The sequence below is a fragment of the Meles meles genome, chromosome 7 (genome assembly GCF_922984935.1).
Source record: "Meles meles chromosome 7, mMelMel3.1 paternal haplotype, whole genome shotgun sequence".
NCBI classification, from domain to species: Eukaryota; Metazoa; Chordata; class Mammalia; order Carnivora; family Mustelidae; genus Meles; species Meles meles.
The window spans coordinates 116,474,930-116,491,987 of record NC_060072.1 but is presented as its reverse complement, the minus strand read 5'-3'; the positions used below and the strand labels follow the sequence as shown (position 1 = coordinate 116,491,987).

At 38.7% G+C, this 17,058-nt stretch overlaps 1 long non-coding RNA gene across 1 annotated transcript; it reads right to left on the bottom strand.

The window, feature by feature from the left end:
• Positions 1–2,781: 2,781 nt before the first annotated feature.
• LOC123947193 lies at positions 2,782–16,025 on the bottom strand. Its single transcript, XR_006819719.1, has 3 exons — positions 14,977–16,025; positions 5,679–5,770; positions 2,782–3,496 (listed from the first exon to the last, which is right to left on the bottom strand). It is a non-coding gene; the product is annotated as an uncharacterized LOC123947193 (long non-coding RNA).
• Positions 16,026–17,058: the final 1,033 nt, after the last annotated feature.

Here is a 17,058-nt window from a genome sequence, read left to right as displayed (position 1 = left end):
TTGGACCTAGTTAAGGGAGGTGTATTCAACTGGTTGTTGAAAAGTCACCCCAAGCCAAATTATCTTCTAAAATTAAATCAAAGCCTCCTAGATCGGCCAACTTGTGTTTTCCACACATTAGGAAGGTGCCTGCAGGATGATTCTGAGTCATTTATGGATCTGTTGACTCAGCTCTTTCTCTACAGTTGTGTCTTAACACTAATTCCATTTGGGCATATCAGACTAGGCTTTACCCTCGGCTTTCTCTTTGTTCTCTTCAAATAGAACTGGAAACCTCTAAGCCAACGTGAGAGTTAGAGTCCCAGTGCAAAGATTAGGAAAAACTACAGTTGAGATTGAAAAGTCTTGTTGTCCCAGAAAATAAAGAAGTGCTCTAAAAATGATGGGAACATGTCAAAAAGACACAGAGACCAGTTTGGAGGAATTCACTCTGGCCAAATCTGGGACAATTTGAGCATCCAAATAAACGCTAAGAGTGAATTATAATTCTTTGAATGGAATAGGAAACCACAAGTCCATGCTGATATAAGTAAGGGAATAAATAAAAGTTTGGTGAGAAACAGGATATTCACGTAGTTTCAAAATACTTTCCCATAACATGCTTTTTAATTCCAAAGGGAAAGGAGTAATCTGCCACTCTCAGCTCAGGCTGCCAGAACAAAACACCATAAACGAGGTGCCTTATAAACAACAGAAACTCATTTGTCACGGTTCTGGAGGCTGGCGGTCTAAGATCAAGGTGCCAGTACAGTCAGGTTCTGATGAGAAACCTCTTCTGGGTTGCAGGTTGCCAACTTCTCATTGTTTCCTCACTTAGAGGAGAGCAAAGAGATGAAATAAAGTCTCTTGAGACTCCCATGAAGGCACCAGTCCCATTCATGAGGGCTCCACCTTCATAACCTCATTTAATCCTAATAACCTCCCAAAGGCCCCAACTCCTAATACTATCACATCGGAAGTAGGGTTCAACATAATCCCGGAGAGCTGAGTGGGGTGTTCAATCCGTAACACCACGCTAACATAGTGATCAAAGGCCATGTCCCCTGGTAAAAATCAGAATCATGGTCCACCTGATGGGTTGCCATGAAGAAAACATGGCGTCACTTATGCAACATTCCTGCCAAAGATACATAGTAACCAAAGATACAACAAATGAGGAGACATCAGACACACCCAGACGGAAGAGCATTCGGTAACTGAATAACTGGTCTATTAATCTTCAAAAGCGTCAAGGTCTTAAAAGGCAAGGAAAGACTGAGAAACTATTTCAGACTGAAAGACGCTGTAAAGATGTGGCAACTACATGCCCCAGGTGATCCCAGGTAGATCTTTCTGCTGCGAAGGACATACTGGAGCAACGGGTCATGCTTAAATGGAGGCTGAGGAACATGTAATGTTATTATTAACATGTAATGTTAATTTCCTAATTTCCAGGGGATTATTGAGGTTGTATAGGGAAATATCCCCCTTTGTGGGAAACACATGTTAAAGTGTATAGAGGTAATGGGGTATCAGGTCAGCAACACAAATTATTGAGGAAAAAAAAAAGAGGTTTTTGTACTGTTTTCAGCTTTCCTGTAAATTTGAGATTGTTTCAAATAAATGAAAAAGAAAGGAAGGAAGGAAGAAAGCAAGCCAGACAGATTACAATGCTCTGCCACCGTGAAGGGAACGAGGGACAAAAAGGAAAACAATGTCCACATGGCATGCCCAGCATATAATTTGTAATCACCGTGTTTTGACTCACATTTTAAGCCAAGGTGTGACATTAACTAAAGGGACCACTCAGGGTCAATCCCCTACTTATTCTGTTCATCTTCTAGCAGTCACCACAGGAATAAAAGCAGAGAGTTAACAGCTCCAGATGACTGACAGATGAGAATGGAGGAAGAAATATTCCGAATTCCTGGGACCCCCCCACCCCCGGGAAATGATGGACTTAGACCAAAGAGTGACAAGTTTTTCCAGTGGCGGGGTCAGGGGTCGCTGGGCTTGGACTGAGGCAGCTGGGGCAAAGGGAGGGTTCCTAAGCCTGCACGGGTGCGGGCTGCTGGCTCTGCCCAAGCCCAGCTGTCCCCTGGAATAGCTCTTCCCAGTCGAGCAGTTGAGGGGGTCAATGCCCTGAGTCGGAAACTGACAGGAGCACGTCTGTGATGGAATGAGCTGGCTTCCCTCATAGTCTGGGCGAGGGAGAGCAGACACCCTGGGATGCAGGGATATCAGTCAGGGGGTGTCAGAGAGGGCTTCTGGGATTTGAGGCTCCTAGGGAGGCTTGGAGGAGGGCTCAAGGAAGCAGGGCCTTGCTTCGGATTGCGCACTGTCAAGAAGCAGGGGTGAATTATAATTGGGCGTCTCAACAATCTTCTCTCGAAGGAGGGCAGGCTAACGCTGTAATGGGCCAGGCAGCAGTCCTTCATGCTGGCCGGAGAAGGAAGTGCTTGGTGCTTTGTGGTTTTGGCAATGGTCATGTTTTGTCTGTGTTTGGACATGATTATAGGTTGGTTTTGTTTTTGTCGTAATCCAGCACGGTCACAGAGTGGCCTCGGGGCTGCGGGTGTTCTGTGAGGTTGCTAGTGTTCGACAGGAGAACACCAAGTCCTTCCTGTGAGTGTGCTGCCGGCTCCGAACAACACCAGGGCCTCACAGAGAGTCGCCAGCCGGCACCTGGCTACCAGGGGCTCCGTTTCTCCTTCTCAGAGACACCCTCCAAACTGCCGCCTACCCTTCAAGAATATGGTCAAGAAAGACAAAGGAAGATTGAGACAGGTGTCCAGATTAAAATAGACTCAACAGAAAAGATAGTACATGACCTGGGCTTTGATTCTGGATGAGAAAAGTATGAAATTTGAATATGGGTTTTTTTTTTTTATTAGATAGTAGTATGTAAATGTTACATTTCTGGCTGTGGATTATTATTCCTCGAGAGAGAACACACTGAAGTATTTAGGGAGGGGGGATAATGTCAGCAACTTATTCTCAATCTGTTCAGGAGGAAAATGTTTACATAGGGAAAATAATAAAGGAAATTGGGCAAAATGTAAATAATTGGCATATCTGAGAGAGGGACATCACATTGTTCCCTATGCTATGCTCACAACATTTTTGTATGTTCAAAATTACAAAAGATGAAAATTCACTGAAAAAGGATAAACCTTGAGCAAATGATCTTTTTTTTTTTTCAATTTTCTTCCTTCAAAGGGAGTTCGGTCACAACAAAAATATAACTCAGCAGTTAGAGCCCCAGAGTCTTCTCTTCCGGAATGTGGAGGATTCAGGGTGATGGTTTCTCTGCTGGATTCAAGGAAGAGAACAGAGCTGGAATCTTTGACCAAGTTTCCTTGTTGCCCTGCTGCTTGCCAGCTTGGTAATTCAGACAGAAGTGGGACTTTAATCCTTGTGTGGGTCTGTGGGGATCGCAGAGACCACATTCTTTTCACAAACATGAAAAGTGAGGAGCAGCATAGTTGAAGTTTGTTCCTCAACTGACTTCACGGAGCTGTGAGAACAAAGCGAGATGTTTTGGAAAGAGTTTTGAAAAGAATGTAGGACCACAAAAGTATAAGGTATCAATAATAGACACAGACTTTTTTGTTAACGTTTTGTTTCGATTTTTGTTTTTAGCTCAGATAAATTTGGTATAATTACATTCAAGTAGTTTTCTTTCATTCTATTCCTATTTTATTTAGAGTTTTTAAAACAATAAATACTGATTATTATCAAATGACTGCCAACAACTATTGACATGATTATAGAGATTTTTTATTTTTGCTTGTGATTGGATTATATCAATAGAGTTCCTGATATTGAATCAACCTTGCATTACTAGGCAGAATTTATTATTTTTGATATGCTTTTTAATTTTTTTCTTATTTATGTATTAGAGAGCGAGAGAAAGGGAGAAACAGACTCCACTGAGCAGGGAGCCCGATGTGGGACTCAATCTCAGGACCCTGGGATCATGACCTGAGTTGAAGGCAGACACTTAACTGACTGAGCCACTGTCCCTTGATATGCTTTTTGAATGAATTTGCTAATATTTTACTCAGTAATTTTTGTATCTGTATTCCTAAAGGAGACTGATCTGTAATTTCATTCTTTGATTTGTCTATCAGGCTTTGATATATATTATGCAAGATTCATAAACAAGTGGATGAACTAGCTTTTATGTCCTGGAATAATTTAAATAACATTGGAATGGACTCTTCTTTAAAGATTAGATCGAACTCAACTGTGAAATCATGTTGTGTGACTGGCAGATTGTCAATTGCCTCTCCGATTTTTTCTACAGTAATTGTTCCATTATTCGTATGTCAATTTTGACAAGTGAATTTTTCCTAAGAAAGCAGCCATTACCTCTAAGTTTTCAATTTTTGTCAAAGAATTGCAAGCAACATTCTCTTCAAATTATTTTAATATCTGTGTATATGTGGTTATGTCTTTTTCCTTTCTCAGCTTGTAGCCAGGCTTGTGAGGGATTTCTCCAATTGAGTTATTCAAATAGCCCTAGGATTTAGTTGTCCTTGTAAAAAAAATTTGGTTTTCTATTTTATTGATTTAAGCTTTAATGCTTTTAATTCCTTTCTTGCACTTTCTTTTAATTTTATTGTTCTCATTTAACTTATAAGAATGAGTGCTAAGTTATTTCTTATTTTTGTTTTTTATTCTTCAATAATGAAGGCATTTAAGGTTATAAGTTTTCTTTGGGATACAAAGAAAAGTTTTAACTCTGTCCTATTATTTTGGCGCAAAGTGTCCTAGAATCTTTAATTTTGATTTTTATTTCTTTTTGATCCAAGGGTCATTTTGGAGGATGTTTCTCTTCATTTTTTAATTTACCTAGTACCTAATATACACTCTTTTTCTATGCATTTTGACAGATGCCATCTAACAATCACCACAATGCAGATACAGAACAGTTCATCACACTACCCCGTCTCCCCAGGTAATTCCCTTGTGCTCCCACTTTGTAGTCAAACCCCCTCCCCCCGCCTCTAGTCTTAAACCCTTGCAATCACTGATCTGTTCTCCATCCCTGTAGTTTTGCCTTTTCTAGAATGTCATTTAAGTGGAATCATACAGGATGTGGCTTTTGAGTTTGGCTTCTTTCACTTTACATAATACATTCCAGATTCATCCACATTGCCACTTGTATCAATAGTTCATTTATTTTTGTTGCTGAATAGTATTCTGCTGCATGGATGTACCACAGTTTGTTTATTCACTCAGCAGTTGGTGGACATTTGGGTTGTTTCCAGGTTTTGGCAATTACTTTTTTTTCCAGGTTTTGGCAATTATTAATAAAGCAGCTAGAAATATTCCCACAGAGGTCTCTGTGTGAACACAGGTTTTCATTTCACTTAGGTAAATATCCAGAAGTGGCTCATGTGGCAAGTATGTGTTCAACTTCATAAGAAACTGCCAAAAAGTTTTCCATAACATCTGTGCCAGCTGATGTCGGAGAGTTCCAGCAGCTCTGCATGTTGGCCAGCATTTAGTACTATTTGATCACTATGGTGGAAAGTGTTTCTTAATTTCCAAGTTTTTAAGATGACTTTAGACATCTTTGTATTATCTATTTTTATTATTATCTAACTGAATTGCTATGGTTAGATAACGTAGCCAGGAAGCTTTCTATTAAAAAATTCTTTTATTTGAATATAGTTCACATGCAGTGTTACCTTAGTTTCAGATGTACCACGTCATGATTCAACAGGTTCGGTGCTGAGCTGTGCTCACCATGGGTGTAGCTGCCATCTGTCACCATACAGTGCTGTAAACGGTCCATATTTTTAGTTAAGCTTTTCTCTATTATTGATCTTTCTCATATACACATATTTAACTTTTTATTGAGATATGTTTCCTATACCATAAAATATTGAGATATATTTCACATACCATAAAGCATATAATTAAATGGTTTTTAATATATTCACCATGTTGTGCAACTATTACCCTTACCTATGAAGTGAAGTCTTTTTACCTCTCAAAAAAAATACCTCTGAACCCATTAGCAATTGCCCCACATTCCCCTTCGTCTAGCCCATGATAACTACTAATCTACTTTCTGTCACAATGGATGTGTTTATTCTGGACATTTCACATAAATAGAATCATAATGTGGTTTTTTGTGATTGTTTTCACTTAGCATAATGTTTTCAAGTTTTATCCACATGGTAGCTTGTGCTAGAATTTCATTCCGTTGTGTGACTGAATAACATTCTATTGTATAGATATACTACATTTTATTTATCCGTTTTTCAGTTAATGGATGTTTGGGTTGTTGCTCCTTTTTTGCAGTATTAATTCACAATACTGCTGCTATGCACATTTGTGTACAAGTTATTGTATGAATATAAGCTTTCAGTTCTCTTGGATATATGCCTAGGAAGGAATTGCTGGCTCACATGGGGATTCCATCTTTAAATTATTGTGGAACTGATAAATTTTCCAGAGCAGCCACACCAGTTTACATTTCTTCATGCGAAGGCTTCCCATCTCTCCACATCTTCACCAACATTTGTTATCATAGCCATCCTAGTGCGTAGAGGATGTATCTCATCTCACTGGTTTGCATTTACCTGCTGACTAATGAGCATCTTTTCATGTACTTATTGGCCATTTGTATATTTTCTTTGGAGAAATGTCTGTTCAAATATTGTGCCCTTTTTAAATTGGGCTAGTAGACTTTTAATTACTGAGTTGTAAAAGTTCTTTATATATATTATATATATATATTTTTTAATAGTAGACTCTTATCTGATGTATGAGTCACAAGTATTTTTTCTCATTCTGTGATGAAACCCTATACTTTTTAACTAAGTTTTTACATTTTAATCCCCATATTGTTAACATATAGTGTTATATTAATTTCAAGTGTATAATGTAGTGATTCAACAATTCTATACATTATTCAGCACTCATCATGGTAAGGGTACTCTCAATCTCCTTCATCCACTTCACCCATATCCCAACCCATCTCTCCTCGGTAACCATCAGTTTGTTCTCCATACTTAAGAGTCTGTTTCTTGGTTTGTCTCTTTTATTTTCCTTTGCTCATTTGTTTTGTTTCTTAAATTCCACGTATGAGTGAAATCATACAGTAGTTGTCTTTCTCTGACTGACTTATTTTGCTTACCATTATACTCTTCAGCTCCATTCATGTTGTTGCAAATAGCAAGATTTTATTCTTTTTTTATGACTGAATAATATTTTGTATGTATTTACCACTTCTTTTTTTTATATATACCACTTCTTTATCTATTCATCTATCCATGGACACTTGGGCTGCTTCCATAATTTGGCTATTGTAAATAGTGCTAAAATAAACATAGGGGTGCATATATCCATTTGAATTAGTGTTTTGTATTTTGGGGGTAAATACCCAGTGGTGGAATTACTGGATCACATGGTAGTTCTATTTTTAACTTTTTGAGGAAACTCCATGCTGTTTTCCACAGAGGCTGCACCCACCAATCACGCATGAAGCTTCCTTTTTTTCTCCATATCCTTGCCAACACTTGTGTTTTTTCAAATTTTATTTATTAAATTTATTTTAGCCATTCTGACAGGTGTGAGATGATATCTCATGATACTTTAATTTGCATTCTGTGATGTTGAGTGATGTGGAACATCTTTTCATGTCTGTTGGCCATCTGAATGTCTTCTTTGGAGAAATGTCTGTTCATGTCTTCTACTCATATTTAGTTGTATTATTAGTTTTTTGAGTGTTGTGTAAGTTCTTTCTCTATTTTGGAAACTAGTCCTTTACTGTATATGTCCTTTGTAATTATCATCTCCCATTCCATAGGTTGCCTTTTAGTTTTGTTGATGGTTTCCTTCACTGTGCAGAAACTTTTTATTTTTATGTAGTACCAATAGTTTACTTTTGCTTTTATTTGCCTTGCCTCAGGAAACGTATCTAGAAAAAAAGGTTTCTATGACCAATGTCAGAGACATTACTGCCTGTGCTGTCTTCAAGGATTTTTATGATTTTCAGGTGTTACATTTAGGTCTTCAATCCATTTTTTAGTTTATTTTTGGGTACAGTGGAAGAAAGTGGTTCAATTTCATTCTTTTACATGTAGCTGTCCAGTTTTCCCAGCACCAATTGTTGAAGAGAATTTTTCTCATTGTATATTCTTTATTCTTTTGTCAAAGATTAATTGACCATACAATTGTGAGTTATTTTCTATTCTGGATTTTTTATTCTGTTCAATTGATCTAGGTATCTGTTTTTAATGCCAGGACCATACTGTTTTGATTACTACAGCTTTGTTATATAACTTGAAGTCTGAAATTGTGACAGCTGCAATTTTGTTTTTATTTTTTCAAAATTGCTTTGGGTATTTGGGGTCTTTTGATAGGGATAGGTATTGCATTAAATCGGTAAGATACTGACTTTTATAGACTTTTAAAAAATATTTATTCTTCCAATCCATGAGCATGGAATGTCTATTTCTTGGTATCATCTTCAATTTCTTTCATCAGTGTTTTCTAGTTTTCAGAGTAAAACAGGTCTTTCACCTCTTTGGTTAAGTTTATTCCTAGGTATCTTTTTTGGTGCAATTATAAATGGGATTGCTTTCTTAACTTTGCTTTCTGCTTCTTCATTTTTAGTGTACAGGAATGCAACAGATTTCTGTGCATTGAGTTTGTATCCTGTGACTTTACTGAATTGATTTATTATTTCTAGTAGCTTTGGGTGGAGAGGTTAGGGTTTTCTATATAAAGTATCCTGTTATTTGCACACAGTGAAAGTTTTACTTCTTCCTTACCAATGTGGATGCCTTTTATTTCTTTTTGTTGTCTAATTGCTATGGCTGGGATTTCCAATATTATGTTGAATAAAAGTGGTGGGAGTGGACATCTTTGTCTTGTTCCTGACCTCAGGGGAAAAGCTCTCAGTTTTTCTCCATTGAGCATGATGTTCACTGTGGGTTTTTCATATAGGGCTTTTATTGTGTTGAGGTACTTTCCCTCTAACACTACTTTGTTGCAGGTTTTAATCATGAATAGACATTGTACTTTGTCAAATGCTTTTTCTGCTTCCATTGAAATGATCATATGTTTTTTATCTTTCCTCTTATTAATGGTATGTATCATGTTGATTGAGTTGTGAATGATGAACACCCTTACATCCCAGGGATAAGTCCTAGTTAATTGTGGTGGATGATTTTTCAATGTGTTTTGGGTTCCGTTTGCTGGTATGTTGTTGAAGATTTTTGCATCTGTGTTCAACAGAGATACTGTTCTGTAGTTCTCCTTTTGTGTGTGTCTTTCCTGGTTTGGTATCAGGATGATTCCAAATTCATAGAATGAATTTGTAATTTTTCTTTCTATTTTTTTTGACAACTTTGAAAAGAATGGGCATTAATTATTCTTTAAATGTTTGGTAGAATTCACCTGAGAAGCCATCTGGCCCTGGACTTTTGTTTTTTGGGAGTTTTTTTGATTACTGATTTAATTTCTTTGCTGGTTATTAGTCTGTTCAAATTTCCTATTCCTTCCTGCTTCAGTTTTGGTAGTTTATATGTTTCTAGGAATTTATCAATTTCTTCTAGGTTGTCCCAACTTGTTGGCATGTAAGTTTTCATTTATAGTTTCTTACAATTATTTGTATTTCTGTAGTCTTGGTTGTTATTTCTCCTCTTTCATTAGTGATTTTGTTTATTTGGGTTCTCTCTCTTTTTTTTTCATGAGTCTGGCTAGAAGTTGATCTTTTGAAAGAAACAGCTCCTGATTTCATTGATTTTTCATTCATTGTTTTTTCAGTTTCTATATTATTTATTTCTGTTCCAATCTTTATTATTTCATTCTTTCTGCTGGTTCAGAGATTTGTTTGTTGTTCTTCTAGTCCCCTTAGGTGTAACCTTCAGTTGTTTATTGGAGATTGTTCTTGAGGTAGGTCTGTATTGCTATAAAATTCCCCCTTAGAACAATTTCTGCAGACACCTGCTGATTGAAATGAGTCTGAAATGAGTCTCTTGTAGGCAGCATATAGATGGTTCTTGTTTTTGTATCTGTCACCTTATGTCTTTTTCTTTTTTTGAAGATATAATTTATTTGACAGAGAGCGAGTGAGTGAGCACACAAGTAGGGGGAGAAGGAGACAGAGGGAGAAGCAGGCTCCCTGCTGAGCAAGGAGCCCAGTGAAGGACTTGATCCCACACCCCTGGGATCATGACTGCACCAAAGGCAGACATTTAAATGACTGAGCCACCCAAGCATTTGATTGAAGCATTTAGTCTATTCACATTCAAAGTAATTATTGGTATGTACTTATTGCCATTTTGTTACTTGTTTTGCAGTTGTTTTTGTAGTTTTTCTCTGATCTTTTCTTCTCACTCTTTTTCATGGTTTGCTGGCTTTTTTTAGTTGTATACTTGGATTCCTTTCTCTTTATTCTTTGCATATCTATTACTGGCTTTTGATTTGTGGTTACTTTTCAGTTTGTATATAACATCTTCTGCATATAGCAGTCTATATTAAGTTAATGGTCACTTAAATTTGAACCCATTCTTTACTCCCCACTCCAATGTTCTAGGTATATGGTGTCCTATATTATGTCTTTTATTTTATGAATCCCTTGACTTTTTTTTTTTTAACAGAAATACTATTACTGCTTTTGTGGTTTTTACTTTTCATATTCTCATTTATAGTCTTTCCTTTCCACTCAAAGAGTTACTTTTAATATTTCTTGTAGGACTGGTTTAGTGGTCATGAACTTAAACTTTTGTTTGGGAAACTCTTTATCTCTCCTTCTATTCTGGATGATATCCATGCTGGAGAGTTTTTTGGGCCGCAGACTTTTCCCTTTCAGCACTTTGAATAGATCATGCCCCTCCCTTCTGACATGCAAAGTTTCTATTGAAAAATTGCTGATAGCCTTATGGAGTTTCCCATAAGTTTATGTAACTGACTTTTCTCTTGTTGCTTTTATTTTTATTTTTTCTTTATCACTGCTTTTTGCCATTTTAATTAATGTGTGTTTTGGTGTGGACCTCCTTGGGTTGATTTTTGGGGGCATCTCTGTGCCTCCTGGGTCTGGATATCTGTTTCCTTCTTCAGATTAGGACATTTTTCAACTATTAACTCATCAAATAATTTTTCTCCTCCTGTTTCTCTCTCTTCTTATCTTTGCCTCTTATCATGCAACTGTTTTTATGCTTGATGGGGTCACTGAGTTCCCTAAGTCTATTCTCATTTTCCATAATTCTTTCTCCCATTTGCTCTGCTTGATTAATTTCCATTACTCATTCTTCCAGGTCATTAATTCATTATTTCCTCTAAGTTGTTATTTATTCCATCAAGTGTGTTTTTAATTTCATTTATTGTGTTCTTAATTTCTGATTGGTTTCTTTTTATCTCTTTGTTGAGGGTATCACTGATGTCCTCTACTTTTCTCAAGTCTGGTATCTTCATGATCATTACTTTGAATTTCTATCATGTGTATTACTTATATTCGTTTCACTTAGGTCTCTTGCTATGGTGTGGTCCTGTTCTTTCATTTGGAACATATTCCTCTGTCTCCTCATTTTGTCCAACACTCTGTGTCCATTTCTGTGTGTTAGAAATGTCAGCTAAGCCTCCAGCTCTTGAATGTCCTTATGAGGATGTTCTGTAGTGCTTTGCAGTGCAGTTGTCCCATTCCCTAGGACCTGGCACTTCAGGAAGTGTCTCCTATGTGTGTTGTATGTGCCTTGCTGTTGAGTCCTGGCTGATTTTTCCTTCACTCCATTTGTCTGCAGAAGCTCTTTCTGCCGTTTCAGGCAGTGTTTGGTACCCGGCTGGGTGGGAGAAATTTTAACAAGGTGCGCACTGGTCTGTTTGCTAAGTAAGACCTGATGCCACCACTCCTGGTACTGAGGTCCCACAAAAGTTATGGATCAGGACACTTACTGCTGTTGAGGTTTGCATCAGTCTTCTATGAGAAGGGCCCCATAGTACCACAGCAGAGGCGAGCGTAACTGGGAAGGGAAAATTCAGTGAAGCATAGGGGCATGGGAGTTGGTGTAAGCAAGTTAGGCATCAAGTGTGGGCACTGCAGTGATTCCTGCAAGTGGCCATATGTTTATGCCGGGGACAGGGGGAGGGAAATGACACCTGTCAGATCCTTTGTTCCTGGAGAGGCATTCTCATGATCCTGTCTCTCTGGGACATCCCCTGAGATGAGAAAATCACTCTCTCTTCCGTGTGACCCAGGCCTTTTTCAAATTGCTGCTTCTACACTGCATCTCTTTATCTCTGCTGACTCTGTATCCTGCTGTCTTTTTAAGGGCAGGACTCCACTTCTTAATGCCCTCTGGACTATCCTAGATTGAGTACACACGTTTTTTAAAATTCCAGGCTTTAAGTCCTGCTTGTTGTAAAAACTCACAAAATTCAGCCCTTCTCACTATCAAAGCCAAATATTATGGGGATTCATCTTCCCCATGTGGCTCCCCAGTGTGACAGTCTGTTTCTTGCCCTTCACTGTGACCCCAGTTCCCTCCTGCCACAGATGCTCATAATTCATTTTGCTCAAAAACAGCATCTCTGGGAAACATTTGTTTCCCCAATTCCTGCTTTCTCGCAGTGTCCCTGCCTTTTTCTGACAGTCTCTTGGGCTGATCCTCCCACCTCTAGAATGCTTCAGATGGTCTACTTCCACCAGAGCTCAAGATTTGTGCCTGACTCCTTTACGCAGACAGAAATATAGCCTGCTGTGTTCATCTGGTGGAAAAGCAGAGGCATTCTGAAATACATGAGCCCTCCCTGAAAACCAGTTTGCACAATAACCAGGAATTTTTACTCAAATCCAAAGGAGACTTGAATAGAGAAATTTTAGACACTAAAGTGAGAGTGATGTTTTGAAGGTGTTTTTGGCCAGAGATTTTTCCAGACCCCTCAATTCACAGTGGCATAGAAACTGTAACACTTCTTTAGTTCTAGAAAAACAGATTTTTGGTTGTCCAAGCAATTTCAGCCTGGTATCAAGAAAAAGATGCTCTCAGTCTTTTCCCTTCTAGGAAAAAGAAACCAAACCAGGCAGCATTTGTTGTCTCTCATGTTACCAATTCTTCTAGAGATTCTGGAGGTTCCCTTCATTTGGCTTACAAAAGGAACATCTAGAATGTTTACACTCTAACCTGGAGAATTGGAGGTGTCTCCTTTGGTATTTCTGCTGCACATGAAAGACAAAGCTATTTCATTTAAGCCAAAAACGTATGAAAGGGGATTTTCCCATATGAGGTTTAACTATTTCACTGTTAAGGCCAATCTAACTGTGCATTAAGCCTACTGGGGCTCATACGACACAAGCCTGGGAACTACTATCTCGAGGTCCTCAGTACATACACTCAAATATCTGTCCTCCTTGTTTGGAATCAGAGCATATCAGAAACAAATTTCCTTGGTAATCTTGTTAGAATGTGTTAGACCAGCTTTACTATCACCCCAGTATCTCAGTCTCTCCAAACCAGGGCCTCTTGACTTTCTTTGCAGATGTAGCCCCATTCCAGCCTCCAGACCAAATCCCTGTAGTAGAAGAGATCTATAGTCCAGCACTGCTAGTTCAGGCTTGTCTGGTGCCCATATCTGATGAGTGAACTTCTTCCTATTTCTGAGACTTTTAGGCTGGCTCCACTTGGTTAAGTGAGGTTTTGTCTTGCTTCTTGTACACGATCTCTGTTATAAAAATGCTAGGACTTGGCTTGCACATTCCAGACTCCATAGCTGGGCCTTGATATCTGCTGACTCCTTTGCTGATGCAGGTTTTGCTTTCCATACTGCTGAGTGTCCCTTGCCTCCAGCCGTGCTGATATGCAGCCTACTCCTTGATACATATACCTGCAGTTCTGCTGGCATACTGTCATTGTATCTAGTGCAACCCATCTGCCAGATTCGGAATATACTCTGAACGTAGAGACAAACAAGTGGGACATGAGAGAAGAGTAAAGAAAACTCTAAGGTTTGGCCTGAGAAACTAGAAGGAGGGAGTTGCCATCAGTGGAGATGGGAAGGGCTGTAAGTAGAAGATGCATGGCATTCAGGAGGAAGACCAGAAACTCAGTTTTGGATATGCTGACACAGATGTTCATTGGTTGTCCAGCTACAGAGACTGAGTTGGTCATTGGACATACACTTCTGGAATGTGGGAGAGAGGCCTGGACTGGAGGTTATTATTTTGGATGTCACTAGTATGTAGCCAGCATTTAAGCCATTGCACTGGGTGAGATCACCTAAAAAGGTTGATGTAGATAGAAAGTCCAAGAACTGAATCAAAAGACACTCCTTCATTAGAGATTGAGGAGAAGAGGAAGAATCACCAAAGACTACTCTCTGGAAAACTGGTTGCCCTTTTCTAGCAAATAATTAGTAAACATGACCATAGATGCATGCTGGGTTCTTCCTGGGTTCTTCCCAGAGTTTTTCCTCTGTTTCTTCACAGTATGTGCCTCACTTTACACACAAACAGGATGCTACATACCACTGGTGGAGGCCTTTTTTGTATAGTTCTTACCATGGACTTGGATTTGCTCCAAGTCTTCCTTATTTTCTCCTGGTATGTGTGGGATCAGTACTGTGATTTCCATGAAGATGCAGCAGAAGCAGAAGTGAAGCTGTCTACAGAGCAGTGAAGTTTATAGGGTCCCGTCAGATGGAATACAAGGTTTAAGAACAATTTTCTACCCAAATATGCTAATCAACCATATCTGCAGGTGAGCATTTGACTTTTTGTGTATATATATTTATCACCTGGTAAGTGGTGATTCTTTGGGAACTATTTTCTCTATGTCTTTTTAAGGAAAAGTTGAAAAAATTTGTGTTTAGTTAGCTTTTATATGGAAGTATTATCTTCTAGCTAAAATGTAAACTATTTGAAATATTAAAAGCCCAGAAAACAATTTTAAACAAACCCATTTAAAGAAACGTATAAAAGGGAAGCAGTGCACCACAACCTTGGTGGCTTAAAACAACAAAATTTAATTCACTCACAATTCTAGAGGCTGGAAGTCCAAAACCAAGGTGTTGGTGCTCTCTTCCTTGTCTTTTCAGTTTCTGGTGGTCCCCAGCAATCCCTGATGTTCTTGGCTTGTTGCTTCACCTTCCAATCTCTGCCACTGTCTCCACGTGGTCTTCTTTCCTGTGTGTCTGTGTCAGATTTCCATTTATTTAGAAGGACACCAGTAAATATATTAGGGCCCACACTAACCCAGGATGGCCTCATTTTAACTTGATTACAACTGCAAAGACCCTATTGCCAAAAAGGGTCACATTCAGATTCTGGATTCTGGGGAGATAGGAATTTGGGGTGGGGGGGGGCACTATCTAGCCCAGTAGAGTAAGATTGAATTTACTCAATATGTAGCCAAAATACAATATATATTCTCATAAAAATGAGCATATGTGCAGAACAGTTAACAAAGTAAATACTTATACAAGAGGATTTACCCTAATTCCCAGTTCATATCACACTTCATTGTATTTCTCTAGTGTATTTTCAGAAACAATAGCACTCTGCTACTGTGCTCCACTCTGTTTCATGAGATTCTTAGTTGGCCACTTGCTTGCCCTTTTGTAAGTCAGCCCTGATAGGTTTGATAGTCTACTAGGGACAAAAATGAATCAGGTAGCTTTCTGTTTCTTCCTTTTTCTCTGCTTCACAGAGAATCCCAGATTAGTTGCCTCAAGCTCTTCCCCTGGTCTCTGAACTTTTGGATCTAATCAGCTTGGATTTAAATTACTGGGCCAGCAGCGAGCCTAACTTCTTCAGAGCTATACTTGGCCTCCTAAATGGACAATCTCCTATGGAATGCAAACTGGCTCCCTCCACTCAAACATGGGTCAATGCAAGTGTAAGCACAAAAAACTTGGGTATTAGGCCATGGATACCTCTTCCTTACTCTGAGTGCCACTCTTCCCTGTTATGTGGAGCAGTGGGCAGGGTGGCCCCAACCTGGATCAAGCACATAGTTTACAAGTGGGGAGAGCATGCTCCTTTGTGCTGTCTTCTTATACCCTGTATTTCCAGTTTACCAAGTGGCTGGAGATCTTCATCTTGGCTGTCAACAGGTAGACATGGTTATTTTGAAATACACAATCTAAACAAGGAATCCCAGATATTTACCTCATAGCATAGATTTAAATTGTCACTTCAGCACTATATAAACTAAAATACTAAAACAGCTTTTTTGTTTTTTCTTTTCAGCATAAACTTTTCTTTTAATGTCAGAATATTTCTGCTGCATCAGTTGCCTCCTTGGGCCAAATATTAGGTACAATTTATGCTAACCCAGTTTATTTCTACTAAAAGAAGATCTTTGCTTATCATGTCTGTCCTTTTATCCCTAAGAGACAAACTAATAGGTAAAACCCACCTACTTGAAGAAGTTGGGGCTCTCAACAGATGATTGAGTGCAGTGCTAGGGATAGTCTCATGAGCTAGTTCATAAAACCAGAAATTTTTCATCTCTTCCCTATAATACCAAAATTCTTCCAAGGAAAATATCAATCTGGTTAACCCACTAACTTTACCTGCTCCCAGGACTGCTAACTCAACACAACCACTAATTCCTCAACTATTGTAACTATAAATAGTAAGCCACTAACAACGGAGAAAAAGAAAATAAATAAAAATAGAAAAACCCGGGGCGCCTGGGTGGCTCAGTGGGTTAAAGCCTCTGCCTTCAGCTCAGGTCATGGTCCCAGGGTCCTGGGATCGAGCCCCGCATCGGGCTCTCTGCTCAGTGGGGAGCCTGCTTCCCTTCCTCTCTCTCTGCCTGCTTCTCTGCCTACTTGTGATCTCTGTCTGTCAAATGAATAAATAATAAAAAAAAAAAAAAAATAGAAAAACCCTTCCTTTCATGCTCAAGTTCTTTTCTAGAAGTTCGTTCCCATAAGTTCCCAATTCTTGCTGAAAAATGGTATCGTTAAGCTTGTCAGGAGAATGCAAAACACTGATATATTTCTTCCTAAAGGGCAGTGTGTAACTAGTAGCTGACAAAGATTTGTGAATATAAGAAATAATCATACAGCAGATTTACTTCTGGCTCAGTTACCCCACTTCCATAAATGCGT